Raw genomic sequence first — 18,075 nt, 5'->3', positions numbered from 1 at the left:
GCCTGGCCATAAAGCAGTCATGAGAAGAGCCTAAGGGCAATAGGTGACAACCCCCAGCCCTCCCTAGATGCAGCTGTAAAAGTGGACACTTCCTCTGAGAAACAATCCCTTTCCCCTGCAGCCCCGGCCTGAATGAAGTTAACATTTCTGAAACCTGTCCAGGGAACAGGCTGTTCTCTGGGAGGCTGCAGGCTGTCTCTTCTAGCAAAGAAGGGGAAAGGGTGAGTGAAATATTCCTCTTTTTAAAACAAGCTTCTCTTGGTCATGTACAAGAGGCTAGATCCCCAGGCCAGGGATTTGGACTTCTTCTTTTAAATGTCATTATTTTATCTTCCCTTACGGAGCATATGTTTTGAACACTGTTTCCTGCTCAGGTGCATTAGTTAAGTAATAACTTGCTTGCCCATGTACCGATGAACCAATGACATGTAAACTTCAGCTCAGCCTCACCCAACACACAGAGAGTATACTCAACAAATGTTTGCTGCAATGAATTCAGCCCAATGTCACCATACTGAGTGGATCTACTTTCCACCAAAGGCAAAGAAAATGGATATTTTGGTTAGTTTTACAGCCTTACTACGGTTAAGAGTTTTTGGAAATAGTTTAAGGATATTTTTTACAGAACCATGGAGCACTACAGCTCCAGAGAACCCATAGCAGGAAGCACTTATATATACTTTGGACCCTCCAAACTGAGCATCGATGAGGCATAGACTGCTTCCTATGGGAACTTGCAGAAATGCTCTGCAGGACTTCTTAGTTGTACCTGGAGGAGACGGGAAACCCTGCTTGGTATGGGTAATGGAGATGCCTCAGTTGGGCTGCTGGACCACAGATAAGGTGATATTAGTCCAAGCGCATATATATTCTGGACCCTGAGTACTGTACATATATTTGGCTGCAGGCAAGTCCGTGGACCACATGCATCAGAATGGCCTGCGGACCTTGTTAAAATGCTGATTCCTAGGTACTGCCCCAGACTTTTAATAGAATTTCAGGAAAGGGGCCTGTAATGTGCATTTTAAACAAGTTCTCAGGTGATTCTGAGGCATCTCCCCCTTGAGAGCCCCTGTTAAGTATTCTGCACCACCAGGCGTGGAGAAGGTTGTTTTGTGAATGAAGATAGTGAGTCCTCAGCAAACAGCTGCTGACCACCAGCAGCCCCTGCCTTGTACTGTGCACTGCTTTGCTGTTTAGCACATGCCCTCACAGCAGGGTGGCAGAGCCAGGGAGGGCCTCAGACACCTTCCATGGCCTGACCATCCTCCCCCTGTTAGCCCTCTTTCCCCCAACTTGGCCCCTCTTCCACACTCCAGGCAAATGGACCCCATGAAACATTTCCCTTTACATCTTCCCCACTCTTGCCAGGGGTTACCTTCCCACCCTCACCACATGGTGAGTCATAGATGGCATCAACAGCCATTACCCACATATTGGAGGGGCTCTGACATGGGAGCAAGAGAATGTAAACCTTGTCCACTAAGAGTAAAATGGGAGGGGGGCTAATCCAAAACAGGGCCACCTGCACCTGGACTGGGAAAGATGCCGAGGCACTACTCACGCTCATGTTCAAAGCACCGAGCTCCCTCCCCTTCTCTGGCTCTGGAGGGAGAGACACACACTTCCCCAGCACCTGGACAGCCAGCACTTGCTGCAGGTGACCTGTGAACCCAGTTCACCTGCCCACCACCCCCCTGCCAGCCTCCGTGGGAGCCCAGGGACAGCCTCTGACCTTCTGGCTGAGCTCTCCTAACTCAGAGCCACCCGGTCTGCATTCCTCTCTTAAGCTGCTGAGGTTCCGAGAAAGAATGAAATGAGCAGGATGCAGGCATTAAGGCAACTGGAAAAACCACTGACCTTTGGTGGACTTTCTGCCCCCATTGGCACCACACTCCTAACAAAAGAGGCAGCCCAGATTAGAATGATTGCTATTATCTTCTAGACTAGGGTGCCAATTTGAAATGTGAAGTGTGCTGCCTGGCTCAGTACCCATGACCCTCCTCCCCACTTCCCCCTGCCCTTCCAGTTGATGCCACTCAGCTCCCTCCTATGAGCTCAGGACCCCACCTCTGCTTTAAGAAACCCCAGGTCAAGTGGTCCAGGCACCAGGCAGCATCTCTGTAGGTGCTCCCCCTGTCTGCGCTTCCTCTGCCTTAAGAGGAGAAAAATGGGGTCAAGAACCCCAGACTCCCCCTCTGCCTCCAGCGGGAGCCACCTGCTGCACTAAGATATACCTCAAGGTGCCTAGCAATTCATCTTGCTTGATCATTGGTTAGTATTACTCTTGGGCTCTGAGGGGCAGGGCACATTCACGGCAGGGGCTCTGTCACTGAAGCCAGGAGCTCCATTCCCTTGCTGGCCCTTCCACTCATTTCACCTCCCTTGCCTCAGCACTCTAATTTGTAAGTAGAGTCCAAGTCTATACCTAATTTGGGGGCTGTTGTGAGGTCTGATAATAGATGTTGAAAAAAGTGCTTAGAAGACTATATAAAGCAGATTCGGTGTTAAAATATTTCTTTCATTTTTAAGGCTATAAGATTTCAGGATTTCTTTTCCTACTTATAAAAGCCATACATACATATAGCAAAAATTTGGGGAAGTACAGAAAAGAAAAAGGGAAAAATCTATAAGCCTACCACCTGAGCAACACTGGTTATTTTTGGATTGTTTCCTTCTTCATTTTTTTTTAACAATTTTTTTTCATAGTTGAGATCATGCTCTATTTGTGATTTTGAATGCTATTTTGGGGTCTTGCTTTTTTTTAACTCAACATAGCATGAGCACATACCCATGTTATCAAAAAGTCTTCTTAAAATAATATGTTATAACTACATGATGTGGGCAATGAACATTTTGAGCATGAAGCTTTTTATGCATTTGAATTACTTTTACAGGATAACTGCCCAGAAGTCAGATTCCTGGGTAAAAGGTATGAATCTTTTAAGTCTCTTCATGCATGTTGTAACTATTGTTAACTGAGTTGGAAACTGAAGCTCAAAGATTGAAATAATTTGTCCTAGTCCACACAGCTAATCTTCAGGAAGCCCAGGACAACACAGGGTGCAAGACATTGTATGTCCCATGGTCTGTACTTGGCGACACAGCAGAACACAGACAGGCTGCCACTGTCCTGCAGCACATCTGCTAACTTGCATGAGTGAGGACAAACAGCCCTGTGGGCGATCAAACAGGAACGAGGGCTGGTGCACAGAAAGACCAGCCTGAAGTGAGGGACACCTGGGTTCTCCTGGGGCTCCTCTGCTAACTCCATCACCCTGAGCAAGTCCCTTTGGCCTCAGCTTCAGCTCTGTAAGATGAGGGGCTTGGACTGCTCATCTGCCCAGATATATCACTACCAAAGCAAAAACAGAAACATTCTGGTTTTGGTTTTGTATAAAAAGACCAAAGATAATTCATTTGCTTCAGTTCAATATAGCTGTTTGCTTTATTGGCCATAAATCTGATCCAGCTGGATCCCAAAGCCAGCAGGTTGGGATTAAGAAGACAGCCAGCTGCAGAAAACATGTCCCAAGCTGAAGCTGCCAGCGAGGGGCAGGAGAACGCAGTCCTTTCAAGATCAAGTCAGATGGTCAGAAACAGGGCTCAGTGCTATGTCTTCACACCAGGCTCCACCCTCAGCACTGTACAGAGATCCCATCAGCTCGGCCCTGGGGCACCAGCACCAGCAGTCCTGGGCGCCAGGCTATTGCCTGCCCTGTGTGTACACAAGTGTGCTGATGGGCAGTTGCCCAGGGTCCCCAGGGCATAAAGAAAGGTGCTCTGGGTTGTTTTCCCAAGTGACCAGGAACTTGAGACACCACATTAGCAGTTGGGAAACCACGATCAACTGGACAAGGTGGAGGGGGCAGCTGTTTGTCGGATGCTGGCATGGAGACCACCTGGAATCTGTGGGAAACGGGCACTCCTGCCCCAGCATCTCAGGCCAGCTGTGGGCACAGGGCTAACGGATGGGAGGATACATATTCTACCATGTGTCTGAGCCTGAAAAGTGCTTGCCCACTGGCGGGAGATCTGTCTCATCTCTCCCCGCAAGGGGAATGTGAGTTCAGGGAAGAAACGCCGGAGGACTGGCTGGTCTGTGTGGACACGCGCACGTGGAGTGTCAGGAAGCCAAGTCGCTGACACAGAACAAGCCGAGTAACATGCCGTTTACATAAGTAAAAGCACATGTACACACAAGAACATACTTTTTGCAAGAACATATTCCAACAAAAAGATGAATGTAAGCACATTACAGTGGTGATGTGTGGTAAAGAAAGGGAACAGTCAGAGGTGTGGGGGTAACTGCCTCGCGTCCATAAGGAAAGGGGTCTTGCAGGGGTCGATTAGGAGATGCGTTGTGAGCTGAGAAATAGCATTCACTGGGTCTTCTGGACTTGAGGTCCAAATTTTTTAAAAGAAAAGGAAGAAAAAGAGACCAAAGCAAACCAAACCCAGGAGATGTCGCTTAAGAGTGGCTTTGAAAGGGCCAGGAGTTTGTTTTTATAAGGGGAGGAGGTAATTTGAACCCTCGTGGGACAGAGAGGTTCAGGCTACCTTTAGTACTCAGCCCTGGAGGCATATCTGAGCCACCAGGGGAGCTCTTAGAAGACACTGGATACCTGCTTAGTTGGCTGGAGGTGAGCCCAGGCTTTGATATTGAAAAAGAGCCCAGTGGGGCTGATGAGCAACCAGGGTTGAGAGGGCTGAGCTGAAGTGTCCCTGATGTGCCTGTGGGCTCCGGCATTTGGGGTGCTCCTCAAGTGGGCTTGCCGAGAGCTAAAGGAAGGAATGGTTTTTTGAGAGAGGAAGGGCCAGTTGGGGCCAGAGAAGAGGAGTGATTCACAATGAGGCCCTGTTTTGGAAAAGGGGGCAGAGGAGAAACCAGAGGGAGGAGGAGTGTCCAGTGGAAGCCTGGGAGGGGGAGCGAGAGCAGGAGATGGCAGGGTCAGAGGCAGTGGTAGGGATCAGGGCCAAGGTGACCACTGCAGCTGGGCCCCCTTGTGTTATACATGTGATAAAAACACCGAGACTCTGAGGAAGTAAGTTCTCCGGAGATGGGTCTCCAACAAGGACTCCGACTCCAGGGCTCTTTCCACTGTCCCATGGAGCTGCCGGCTGCTGCTGAGTCTCTCTTGTCCTGCACCTGTCTGACCCATGTCCGTCACAGAGGCAGGGAGAAGCCACCCAGAGGGAGCTGCCAAGTGAATAGCTTCTTCAGAAAAAATAAAGAAGAGTTTAGAGAGGAATCTGACTAGTTATTTTTGCTTATTCCTTTCCCTTCCTCAAGTAAATGTTTGCCTTCATTGCAATCTCTATTGCTCTCTGAATTCAGGTCTTCTTTTCTTCTTAATCCCCTAATTCTGGAAGCTCACTTGTTTTTAGTTCTTTCATTGTTGTCAGCCAGGCTTGTGGCTTGTCCTAACAATTCTTTGTTTTCCTGAAGCTGTGATGGTCTGTTTGACCATCCTACAGAGAAAGGAAGTCTATGGAGAGAGAATCTGAGGGGGATGACTGAGAATATTTGGTTTCAACAAGAATACATGGAGTGCAATGTGCCCACTATGCTAAATGTTTTCATACTTGCTCAATTTTTACAAACAAAAAAGTAGGCAAAGAGAAATTGCACAAAATTCCAAGTTATATACAAGCTAATGTGCCCTTCTGTGGGCTCAGACCAGTGACAGCACATGGTACATGCTCATCAAATGCTCACTAAAGAGAGTAGCCAAGCTGAGACTTGCCAAAGGCCTCTGACTTCCAGCCCAGTGTTGGGACCACGGGCACAGGCCAATCCAGCCTCTGCAGGCCCTTTTTTATATGCCTGGCCTTGGTCAGACCTGCGTACAGCCCTGAGCAAGCACGGTGCTGGGTACACAGCTGGTGCTGTCAGCATTCACTAAACGGCCCTTACAGTTCTGCTCCTGGCTACCTTGGCCCTAATCATCAACTTTCTATCAGGATGTGTTGGCAGGGAGCCTACTCCCAGGGTGGGTCATGTAAAGCATTCCAGAATGAAAATCAGACTCTCAGGGCTGGGAGGGAAATTAAAGGGTCATCTAGTTTTAATGCTCACTTTGCTCCCTCCTTCCTCACCCCCAAACACACACTCATGCATTGCTTCTCTTTCCTCAGACACATACACATTCTCTCGCCAGTTGGTTGGACTTGCAGATATACTGCTAGTTCACAAGTGTTTATTTATTATTGCTAATGGGAAGAGACTACATAGAGACTACCAAGTTAAAGATTCAATTGACAGTCAGCGTTAATCACTAGACATGTAAGTGGAGATATGTCCGTATAATACACTATGGTAGAGTGATGGACAAAGTATTGGAGCTCAAGGAGAGAGCCATTAATTATCAATGGTGGGACATCAGGGAATGCTTTATTGAGGAGGTAGCAAGTAGGATGGGCCTTAAAGAATTACTAGACTCTGGGCTTTCCCATGGGTATAATGTGTTAGTTTAGAGACACTATGACATGACCATGGTCATGGTAGACCTAGGACACCAGGCTAACTTTACTCAACCAGAGAAGTTCATGCCTCTGGAAGCTCCGGGGTGCCCAGCAGGATGGTGGAGCAGGATGAGTTCTTGGTAACTGGATATTATTCATTTGTTCCAAGGACTTTAAACAAGGCATCAAGACTCTCTCTCCAGTTTCCTCATCTACCAGGGAAGGCAGGAGACAGGGAGAATGCTGAAGAAGTACAATATGAAGCATTAGATGGTGCTTCGCTGGGTGTTAGGGATGTTTTCTAGGTCTGCTGCCACTTTCTCATTGTAGGGCCTTGGGTTAACTAGTCTCATTGAGTCTCAATTTCCTCATCTGTAAAAAGGGATGGCAATTTCTGCACTCCCCATCTCATGTTTATTCATAAAAACCCTCTGGGAAACACCAGACTGAAGGAACAAATGTGATCGCTGTGATTATCACTTACACCAGACACTCAGGATGCCCTGGCATTCCTCTGAACATGTCTCTTTCTGCTCCCATCCTTCAATGGTTTCCCACTGAAGTACATGTTTGTTCCAGTTACTCTTGCTGCTTAATAAACCTACCCCATGAGAAGATCATTTGGGGAAATGACATAAAAACAACCATTTTTAGAGATATTGAGAGTTAGGAATTTAAACAAAGCTCAGCAAGAATGGTTTATCTCACTCCATCGTATCTGGGGCCTTATCTGGGAAGACAGGAAAGCTGGGGATGACTCAACAGCTTGGGGCTGGAAGTATCTGGAGTTATCTTCACCTACATGCCTAGTGATAGATGCTGGCCATCAGTGGGGGCTTCAGCTGGGCGGTTGTCAGAACACCCATATATGGCCTCTCTCTCTGATCTCTCAACCTAAGCTATTGTGTTTTGAGAAGAGCATGTAGGACAGACCTGTTGTGACAATCTTTGAAAAATACCATCTATCACAACATTCCTTACCTTGGCACTCAATGACACTGCCATGTGCTCCCAACAGTATCTTCTGCTACCTCTCAGCACAGACCCCCACTCCAGGCAGCCCAGTCTCCTCACTGCACCCAGAATGTGCTATATTCATCACAGCCTGCGAGGCCTGGATCCTGGTCAGCTCGCACCTCACTATCCTCTTTCCGATCATTCAAGTCCTATTTCCCAGAAGATTCAGGTTCCTGGTGTATCTGAGTAACAGTTAAGACAAGAAAGGAAACCTCTTAGTAAACATAGTTCCTAGGGTCTTCTTTGTTGCTTCTTTCTTAAAATGAGTAAAATTTCTACAATGCTGGGAATAATTGCTTCTGAAAAATATCTACCAAGCATGGGCACGTCCCCTTCAACTGTAATCACTGCATGCATACTTATGAAATTCAGGTTCTTTATCTCTTCCAGACAGAAATAATGACTGTAATAAATTAAAGTCAGCTTGTTTTAAAAACAAATGGTGTGGCTGACAATAGACGTGTAAATGAGTTTATATTTAATGAATTTTTTCAGCCTTGCTCCATTTCAGCTCATTAGACTTATAACTAATAAAGGTCTTGGCTCACATTGCTCACTAATTGCCCTCCAATTAAATCAGGGGCCAGGCCCCTGCCTTTTATGCAGACCCTAGTCCCTAGGAGTTCTGGGCATCTAATAGTGCTCAGAAAACACTCAGTGGTTGCTTGATAGAAAAACAGAAACACACAAGGCAGTCAAACTATGCAGTTCCTCTACGTTCCAGTGGAGATTCGAGTCTCCTCTGAGCACAACAGAAGCAACTGACAGTGGGCAGAGCTTTACACTTTACGAGGAGCTTTCACATCCATTTCTTATTCACAACCTGGTGAGGCACAAAGTGAAGTTTGGTTGTCCCCATTTTATGACTGAGAAAACTGAGGCTCAAAGAGATTAAGGGGCTTTTACAGAATCAATGGCTCCCTGTAGGGAGCAAAAAACGTTGTGCTAAGTTTTTTCATTCCCCAGTCCAGATTCGTCTCTACTATACTGCCTCCAGGTGAGCTGGTTCTTTCACTCATTCAATGATTCATTCATTGGTTGATTTGACAAATGCTTATAAGCACATATTTTATGCACAGCATGGCAGAGGCACTGGGGAAACAGTGGAGAGCCAGGCAAAGTCCCACTGTCATCGAGTATGTGTTCCAGAGGGAGAGATGGCAATGAATACTTAAACAATTATATAAAGAAGGGAATTTGACATAATAACAAAAGCTACAAAGAAAATAAAACAGAATAATGGGATAGAGAATGGTCAGAGTGGTCAGGGCAGGGAGCTAAAGAGGGACTCTTCTAGCTAGGATTGCCAAGGAGGGCTTCCTGAGAAGGTGATGTTAGAGCTGATGACAGGGAACAAGCCATTTAAAAATCTGAGGAAGATGAGTCCCAGGAATAGAGTACACCAGGTGTAAAGGTCCTGAGGCAGGAATAGGCTGGTCAGGTCAGAGGAACAGAAAGGCCAGTTAGACTAAAGCATCTTGAGCAATGGAGAGAATGGAAGGGACCAGAAGGTTAATAGGGAGGGTAAAGGGAAGCCTGGGCCAGCTAAGGAAGTCCTAGCAGAGCTTGCTGCCCTTCACATAGCCTGAAGGTGCCTGAAAGACTATGGCATTTGCTTCTAAGTTGTATTTATTACCAAGGTAATCTTAAAGGCAAAAATATGCCTATGATCCCTTCCAAGCCTAAATATAGCAACTATGTGCATCACTCCATAGTTTTTCCCTAGTCTCTCCATCTGTCACCAGATTTGCTTTGCTTTCAGGTGCTGTCATTAATTATATTAACATGAATTTTGTGTCAGTATCCAAATGGCAAATTCATTACAAAATGTCCAGTCCAGATTTCTGTTGAAAATTCCATGTTATTTTATGATACATTAAACATTTAATTAATTATTTTTAATTATACGAAATATAAAAATACCGTGACCTTCATAAAAGCACCAGAGTTTCAATCTCCTGTACAGGGTGGGATTGAGCTAAAAATGAGGGGCGCCTCTCATCCTCCACTAAGTGCAAGGCGGCCTCTCAGCAGCTTCCCTGGTTGCTCTGTTTACTTTGGGTCAAGCATCTTTCCTCTCTGAACTTTAGATTTCTTTTCTGCTCAGTGGAGCTTCACTTCAAAGGACTATAATGAAAATTAAATAAGATAGCACATGTGGAGCACCTAAAACAATGCCCAGCTCAGACTAGATGCTCAAAACCATTAGCTCTGTAGCCCTAAGGCCCCCACCAGGGCTGGGCATCCAGTGGGTATTCCTTCAAGGAGTATTTACTTGCTTCTAAAGAACATTCTAGCAATCAAAGCTACCCGTAAATTAAGTGTGCCTTGTCTAAGCATCATATCAAAAAATTTTCCAGGAACTTTTTTTTTAATTAAAAAAAAATTTATTTTCACCTGAGGATAAGTTTATTGATGTTTTTTAATTCCCAGAACTTCTGATCATGAACTTGAGAAAGTGCCTTCCACTCTATTAATCTCATTTTCCCCGAAGATAAATCAGATGCCTTCTCTGGTCCCTGTCACTTAATTTCATTATGCATCGCGTTTTTATTGAATTTATATCTGTATAGTCTATGCCGGGCACTGTACTAGATGCTCTGGTACAGCAGTGAACAACGTGGCCATGCCCTACCCCTCCCAAAATGGTCAACCCAAGCCTCCTGAATCTCTAATGTGTGATGTCACTGTTGCCCTTGCCCTCTGAGTCAAGGAAACGGTGAACCACTCTAATCCTGCTTCTCACAACGTTGCCTGAGGAATGTGGCACGTCTGGAAAGGACTGCGTGAGGAGAATGTGGGATTCCTGGGGCCTCTGTTGGATTCAGTCTCCAATCTGGCCAGTCCCTCCTAGCCTTTGCTTTTAGATACCGGAATTGGAAGAGCTTCCTGGAATTCAGTGACTGCCCAACTTCCCGTTATGTCTTACGTCAGAGCCACCCTGGCCAGCCTCAGAGAAGGATGTCAAGAAGCAAAACAGCATCCCTGGCTGCCTCAGTCACTGCAACATCTTCTTACCCACTCAGATGCACAGACCACTGACAAGGCAGTAGGCCTGCTAGACTCTTCAGGAGAGGGAGTTTCCCCAATTCGAAAACAAATTCTCCTAAGACACAGGAAGCACATACAGGAGCCAACTTCTTAAATTAACAGCTTACTTTGCATGCTTTTTAGTTAGAAGCTTTAACTGGGACCCAGCAACAGGTCATGACTAGCAAGAATGGATGGGAAAGAAGATAGAGTCTTTCATAACTATGCCCTTACCTCCCTCATCCTCCATTCTGGCCTAGTCACACTTACACACACACACACACACACACACACTTTCCGGTTTCATTCCATCTGTCTTGGTTGCTGTAGGTATGTGCTGCTCCTCCCCCAACCCTGTCCCTGCATTGAACCAAACCAAAGACCATGTTTACTCACAGGCCAACCTCCAGGAAAACAGACATCCTGAAAATGCTTCCTAAACTTCCTATTATGCATAAAGAACACATTGTCCTTTCAAAGCCAGGACTGAGACCTCATGTTTGTCACATGCATCGCCACATTACACAGTTACCAAGAATGTGGACTGCCTGTAAGCAGCCTTATAAGTTCCTCAAGCCTATGAAGTCACAGCCACTTTTGCTCTGGACAGACACAGCCAAGCCAGACTCATAGGTTTTGTGTGGACTGATGAGCATATATCAACCCTGTGGGGCCACCAGCCTGGCCAAAGGTACCTGTCCACGTGGCACTCCTATGCTAAGGAACCACTTGTGGGCAATATGGTCATCCAGCCCTGGGAGTTGGGTAGGCAGAATGCAGTGGAGCACTTTATGAAGTTCTGTGCAGCAGTTAGAAGTCATTGTCTAGTTGCACGCAGGGCAGTATGAATGGGTCTTAAAACCACAGTACTAAATAAAACGTCAGAAACAGAATGAGACAGAGAAAACCCCAAATCATTTACTTATATTAGAACAACACTCATCCTAAGCAACTAAACAATAATCCACCTTATACAAGAAAATGTACAAACAAAAAGGTAGCCATCAAACATTAGATTGTGTTGCCTATGGATGGGGAAATGTCAGTGAATAAGTAAACTAAGAGAGGGAATTTGTAGGGACCAATGATGGTAATGTGTCAGGAACTAAAGAGTGTGAGTAACTCAATCCTCTCCACTGAAAGTGAAAAATCAAAATCAAAAATAAAAAGGAAAGGCACAGAAATATCTGAGCTGGCCAGGTGTAGATTCCCAACCTCAACTCCCACTTCCCAGTCAAGCTGAACAGGATGACCTGCCCTGCACACAGCACTGCTGAGTCCTCACCTTTGATTACTCTGTCCTTCCCATAGCCATGTCCATTCCACCTTTTAAGGCCCAGCCCCCATGCCACATCCTCAGGAGGTTGCTGCCACCTCTCTGAGCAACCATGCACTTTCTCTGCAGCACACTGCAGGGGTGATCGATGTGCCTGGAAGCATGCCCTTACTTATAAGCAGAAGTGGTCCCAGTACAGTCTCAAGGGTGGGGTTGCTCTTTTCAGAGAGTTGATGCTGCAGTGGCACTTGGTGCCTTTGGCCAGCTGTGCTCCTAGATTGCAAGTCATGCTTTCTAAGGACTCCCTTCAAAGGATTTACTCAAAAGGAGCCCTTTCTCTCAAAGACACAACTTTTCCAGGAAACTCATCACCGAGAAGAGGCACACAGATATTTGATGAATGGCTAAATGACAAAATTACTTCCATGAGCCCTTCCATAGTTAAGCCCTTGGCCCTCTTTCCATGCCCAAGACAGCTCTCTGGGGTCCCCTCTCCTTTCTTCCTGCAAGCCCCACGTGTGGCCAGCTTGCCTCTCTCCTGTAAAACCACCCCAGCCCCTTTATCCTCTGGGTTTCCTCTAACACTTCACCTGACTGCGGAAGCCCTTAACCTGTTATTCCCGAGACACACACCCCACCCCACCCCACCCCAGACACCAGGCCACGAGTCCTACAAACATGTATGTATGCAGTCAGTGAACACGCATGTTTGAGTACCTATTAGATGCTCAGTATACTGGTTTTAGCCCTGGATAAAAATTCTCTCCTTGACTTCCTTGTTTAATTTTAGCAAGAATCCTGCCAAGTCATTTTAGCCATAATCCTCCATCCTTTATATCTGATCTTTCTTGATATCTAAATGGGTCTTCACCCTCCATCAGCCCCTCAGTGATGTCTGATCACCCTGGTCTGCCTTCAGCAAGAATCCTGTTAAGTCAGTTTAGACAGAATCTCCACTCACCTCTGATGTCTTCTCTTCGAACTTTTCTATCTATTGACATCCTCCCGCCCTGCTCCTTGACTATAAATTCCCACTTGTCTATGCTATATTCTGAGTGGGGCCCAATCTCTTTCCCCTACTGCCGGGGTCCCTACACCTATCACAATGGTCCCTGAATAAAGTCTGCCTTATTATTCTTTAGCAGGTATGATTGAATAATTTTTTCTTTACTAGGATGTGATGATTAGTAAAAGCAGGATAGACCTGCCCTCAAGGGGATGATTGATAATCTGCTTCCCACACAAGAGGACCACTCCCACCCACTCTCCAAATATGCAAAAGTGAATTTTGCCAAATTCTATTTCCATTTTCCTGGGGCTTGTGCAGTGTTGGCAGCAAAGGAGAGACTGGCTGGAAACCAGCTGCCTAGCAAGGCCCTGCCAGGACTGGTGCAGAAGGGCCAACGTTTCTATTCCCAGAGCTTGGCTCCCAACCAGGATGGCATCTGCTCAGAGTTTGGAACCCAGCATATGCTAATTGTCCTGTGGCTTCATGGCACTTTCAGCCTATCAATTGAGTTTTCCTTTAAAAAAAAAAAAATTATTGTTTTTTTTTTAGAGAGAGAGGAAGGGAGAAGAAGAGAGACAGAGATGGAGAGAAAAGCATGGATGTGAGAAACATCAATCGGCTGCCTCCTGCACTTCCCCTACTGGGGATCAAATCTGCAACTGGGGCATGTGCCTTGGCCAGGAACTGACCAGTGACCTTTTGGTGCATGGGACAAGGCTCAATCAACTGAGCCACACTGGCCAGGGTTCCTTTTTCTTTTAATTGAGGTTTTCTTAAAAAGCAACTCCTGTGTTTATTGGTTTTCTGCCATGGATTTGGTTCACTAGAATTTTCCTAGGGATGGAAAAGCTTAGAGAACCAAACCTGGACATCTCTCCCATTCCAGGACCTAAGTGGCAGGGGCTGGTGACATAGTAAGGAAAAGCTGGCCCAGGGCTCACCCCTGCCACTCAATGCCCTACTGCTTTTCTGAATGGCACTGACCCTTTCTGAGCCTTTAAACAAGATGCTAGGGCTCCTCACCCCAGTCATATTTTTACTACCTTGCTGTGTGGCCATACGAAATCCCTTCCTTCTCTAGGCTAATATTCTCTCTGAATGTTTTTTGAACAGGTAAAATGAAGAGTTGCACAGAGACATTTTAAGCTCTGTAAAAATATAAAGCCCTATGGAAACTCTCTGTACTTCCCACTGAATTTTGCTGAGAATCTAAAACTTACCTAAAAAATAAAGTTGATTTAAAAACAAACATGTTAGTCCCTGCAGTAAATCCTGGGCAGGTGGCAGAGCCTTAAGTTCTTTTTTCTTATTTATTTATTTTAATATATCTTTATTGATTTCAGAGAGAGGAAGGGAGAGGGAGAGAGAGAGAGAGAAACATCAATGATGAGAGAGTCATTGATCGGCTGCAGCCCGCAACCCGGGCATGTGCCCTGACCAAGAATCGAACCCCGATCTCCTGGATCCTAGGTCCACGCTCAACCGCTGAGCCACACCCGGCCGGGCCCTAAGTTCTAATAAAAGCTCTGCTTCTTCCTGTGTGGCTTTGGAAAGTACAGATGCTTCGCTGAGTCTCATGTCCCCTGTTCTACCCACTGTGGCTACTATGAGACTCAAACTAATGGGTTTTTAAACACCGAGTTCATTACAGAGCCCTGTCCCTCAGGGAGGGCTTCTTGTTAATAATATTTGTCATTAAAGTCACTGTACTGAAGGCTGACCAGCCAGCCCCAGGTTGGCAGGAATTCTGCAGCTCTGAGGAAAGCCACCGAGAAAGCATGGGCAGGTGTGTACAGGCTCCACAGGCCAGAGTGTTCAGAACTGAGCAGGAGAAAGAGGCGGAGAAGGAGCAGGGGGAAGAAGAACAGAACCAGAGAGGGAGCAGAAAAATCAGAAGCAGGAGGAAAGGGGAAGAGGGAAAAGAAGGACAAGGAGGGGGAGGGGAGAAGCAGCAGCTGCCAAAGCAGAGCTGGAAGAGCAGAAGTACCAGGATCAGAGGAAGAGGAAGAAGGCGAGGAAGGAAGGAGAGGAGGAGGGAGGAAGACACAGCGTAGCCGCGGAAGAAAAAACAAGAGTCAGAGGAGAAAAAGCAGAAGCGGAAGGAGTAGAAGCAGCAGAAATTAAATCAGCAAAAAACCAGAAGCAGGAACAGGAGCAGAAGAGCAGGAAGAGGAAACAGAAAAAGCAGAGGAAGAAGTTGAAGCAGCAGCAGAAGTGAGAAAAGCAGAGGAGGGGGAAGATGAGGAAGGAGGAAGATGAGGAAGGGGGAAGATGAGGAAGGGGGAGGAAGATGAGGAAGGAGGAAGGTGAAGGGGAAAGAAGATGAGGAAGGAGGAGGAAGATGAGGAAGGAGGAAGATGAAGGGGAAAGAAGATGAGGAAGGGAGAGGAAGATGAGGAAGGAGGAAGATGAGGAAGGAGGAGGAAGATGAGGAAGGGGGAGGAAGATGAGCAAGGAGGAAGATGAGGAAGGGGAGGAAGATGAGGAAGGGGGAGAAAGATGAGGAAGGGGAGGAAGATGAGGAAGGAAGAAGATGAGGAAGGAGGAAGATGAGGAAGGAGGAAGATGAGGAAGGAGGAAGATGAGGAAGGGGGAGGAAGATGAGGAAGGAGGAAGATGAGGAAGGGGGAGGAAGAGGAGGAAGGAGGAAGATGAGGAAGGGGGAGGAAGATGAGGAAGGGGGAGGAAGATGAGGAAGGGGGAGGAAGATGAAGGAGGAAGATGAGGAAGGGGGAGGAAGATGAAGGAGGAAGATGAGGAAGGGGGAGGAAGATGAGGAAGAAGATGAGGAAGGGGGAGGAAGATGAGGAAGGAGGAAGATGAGGAAGGGGGAGGAAGAGGAGGAAGGAGGAAGATGAGGAAGGGGGAGGAAGATGAGGAAGGGGGAAGATGAGGAAGGGGGAGGAAGATGAAGGAGGAAGATGAGGAAGGGGGAGGAAGATGAAGGAGGAAGATGAGGAAGGGGGAGGAAGATGAGGAAGGAGGAAGATGAGGAAGGGGGAGGAAGAGGAGGAAGGAGGAAGATGAGGAAGGGGGAGGAAGAGGAGGAAGGGGGAGGAAGATGAGGAAGGGGGAAGATGAGGAAGGGGGAGGAAGATGAAGGAGGAAGATGAGGAAGGAGGAAGATGAGGAAGGAGGAAGATGAGGAAGGGGGAGGAAGAGGAGGAAAGAGGAAGATGAGGAAGGGGGAGGAAGATGAGGAAGGGGGAGGAAGATGAGGAAGGGGGAGGAAGATGAGGAAGGGGGAGGAAGATGAGGAAGGAGGAAGATGAGGAAGGGGAGGAAGAGGAGGAAGGAGGAAGATGAGGAAGGGGAGGAAGATGAGGAAGGGGAGGAAGATGAGGAAGGAGGAAGATGAAGAAGGGGGAAGAAGATGAGGAAGGTGAGGGAGCAGGAGCGAGAATCGGGGAGGAAGGAGGGAGAGAAGAGGAAGGCGGAGCAGCAGGAGAGGAGCTGCGGGAAGCAGACGCAGAGAAAGCAGCAGCAGCAGCAGCAGCCGGGCGGAGGCGGGGTGTCCACAGGGTTGGGAAGGGGGGCCACAGGGCTGACGGGCTGCCATGCGCTGTCTGCCCTCCGAACCCCAGTTCCCTCCTGGAGACGAAGCGGCAGATGAACAGTGAGATGATCGCGCAATCCTAAGAGTTTGGACCATGAAGATGAGGTTGAGGCCAGGCAGAAAAATGTGCCGCAGACAAAAAGCGAGAATGAAGGAAAGAACTTTGATCACGCACCTGCTGTGGACCCAGCAGAGGCAAAGGCGACTCGGTCCCGGCTCTCCGCGGGCACAGCCTGGGGCAGGGCGGCGCTCCCGTCAGAAGAGGGGCAGACATGGCTCAGGCCCTGAATCTGGGAAATAAGGAAATGTCAGAGAGGCTTTAGAGAGAGGCAGGATTGGGGTCAGCGTTAGCGGGTGGAGATGGAATTTAGTAAGTGGAGTTGGGGTGTGGAAGAAGGGCCCCCCTCCCAGGAAAGGTGTGTGCCCCGGGCTCTCAGTTTCCGCCAGGCTGGAGGCCTGGATCACACCCTCACGCCCAGAGCTGGGAGAGCAGGCATCGGAGTGGGGATCCCAACAAACCCCTGCCTGTGAAATCGTTCCTCTCCCAGTCGAGAGGTCGGTGACACAGAGGGCAGGCCTGTCATGGGACCATCTTCCTGCTGGCAGAGAGATGGTCACCGGACTGTGTCTCGCCTCATAGCGCCTGTGAGGAGACCCGAGTGCTGGACAGCAGATGCCTCCAGACACTGGAGGATGGGGGGGGGGGGGGGCGGGGGAGGGAGCAAGTCTGGCCAGTAGCCCTGTAGTGTCCCCAGTCCCCTGCAGGAAGCCAGCTGGGCTTCAGAGAGACCTCCAGATCTAGTGGGGGCACCAGTCTATCGCAGAGCAGACACTTCCTCAATTCCTCTCAGGAGCCAGATTTCCCAGAGCTGCTCTTTGAACAAAGAGTGGTCCAGAGTAAATGAGCATCAGGCCCTGAGCAGAGAATCTGAGGCCCTATAAAAATCCAGCAGAGGGTGGGGAGCCCCTCAGACCTCACCCATTCACCCCAAGGACCCCAGCACTCACTTCCTGAGCCCCAGCCAGAGCTTAGAAAGATGCCCCCTCCTGAAAATCCACTGCAACATGGCAAGGAAGCCAGGGTGATGGGCCATCATCTGTATGGACGTGGGGCTTCCCCTTCTCCCCTTCTCCTCAGGGCACCACAAACTCCACTGCTAGCGTGAGCCCAGAGGAAGTGTCTCCTACCCACACCTGTGTGGGGGGGGGGGAGAGAAAAACACTTGGGAAGGGGAAAGTTGTGGATTTCCAAGCAGTGATGGAGCCTGTCGTGGGAATTCCAAGTGATGACAAAAGTGAGGTAAAATGGGAAAATCAGAGGTGATAAGAAAAGGGCAGGAAGGAAATTCCTCAGCTTTGCCAAGGCAAGAAAGCTTCCTAAGTCTGGTGATACATTTCTCTCCACAGCATCCAGCAAGTGCTGGGCATGGAAAGAAGGTATTCGCAGGCAGCACACTGTGGTGTTTGGAGCAGTTGGCTTAGCAACCAGATAGCCTCTCTGAACTTCAGTCTCATCACCTGTAAGATGGTCCCTCCCTCCCATCTATATGCAAACGGTTTAGAGCAGCACCTGGGAGATGGTAAATGCTGGCTAACTTCTAGTTATTATATTATTAAAGGAAGCACATAATAATAAATGCCTTCTAATTGACTGATTAGAAAAATTATATTAAAACCTCAACGAGCAGCAAAAATTTATATTCTGAGCAGATCAAAGGTGAA

General features: G+C 47.8%; 1 pseudogene across 1 annotated transcript in view; it reads left to right on the top strand.

Moving 5' to 3' along the window:
• Positions 1–16,174, top strand: part of LOC308557461 (high mobility group protein B1 pseudogene) — a 183,197-nt pseudogene extending 167,023 nt beyond the window's left edge. The window contains exon 2 of the transcript in view: positions 16,093–16,174. The product of the transcript in view is annotated as a high mobility group protein B1 pseudogene (transcript). The remainder of the gene's footprint in view (positions 1–16,092) is intronic.
• Positions 16,175–18,075: the final 1,901 nt, after the last annotated feature.

Source organism: Miniopterus schreibersii (genome assembly GCF_964146895.1).
Source record: "Miniopterus schreibersii genome assembly, chromosome: 5".
NCBI lineage: Eukaryota > Metazoa > Chordata > Mammalia > Chiroptera > Miniopteridae > Miniopterus > Miniopterus schreibersii.
Note: the sequence above shows the minus strand (reverse complement) of the source record. Positions and strands in the feature narration are given on the sequence as shown.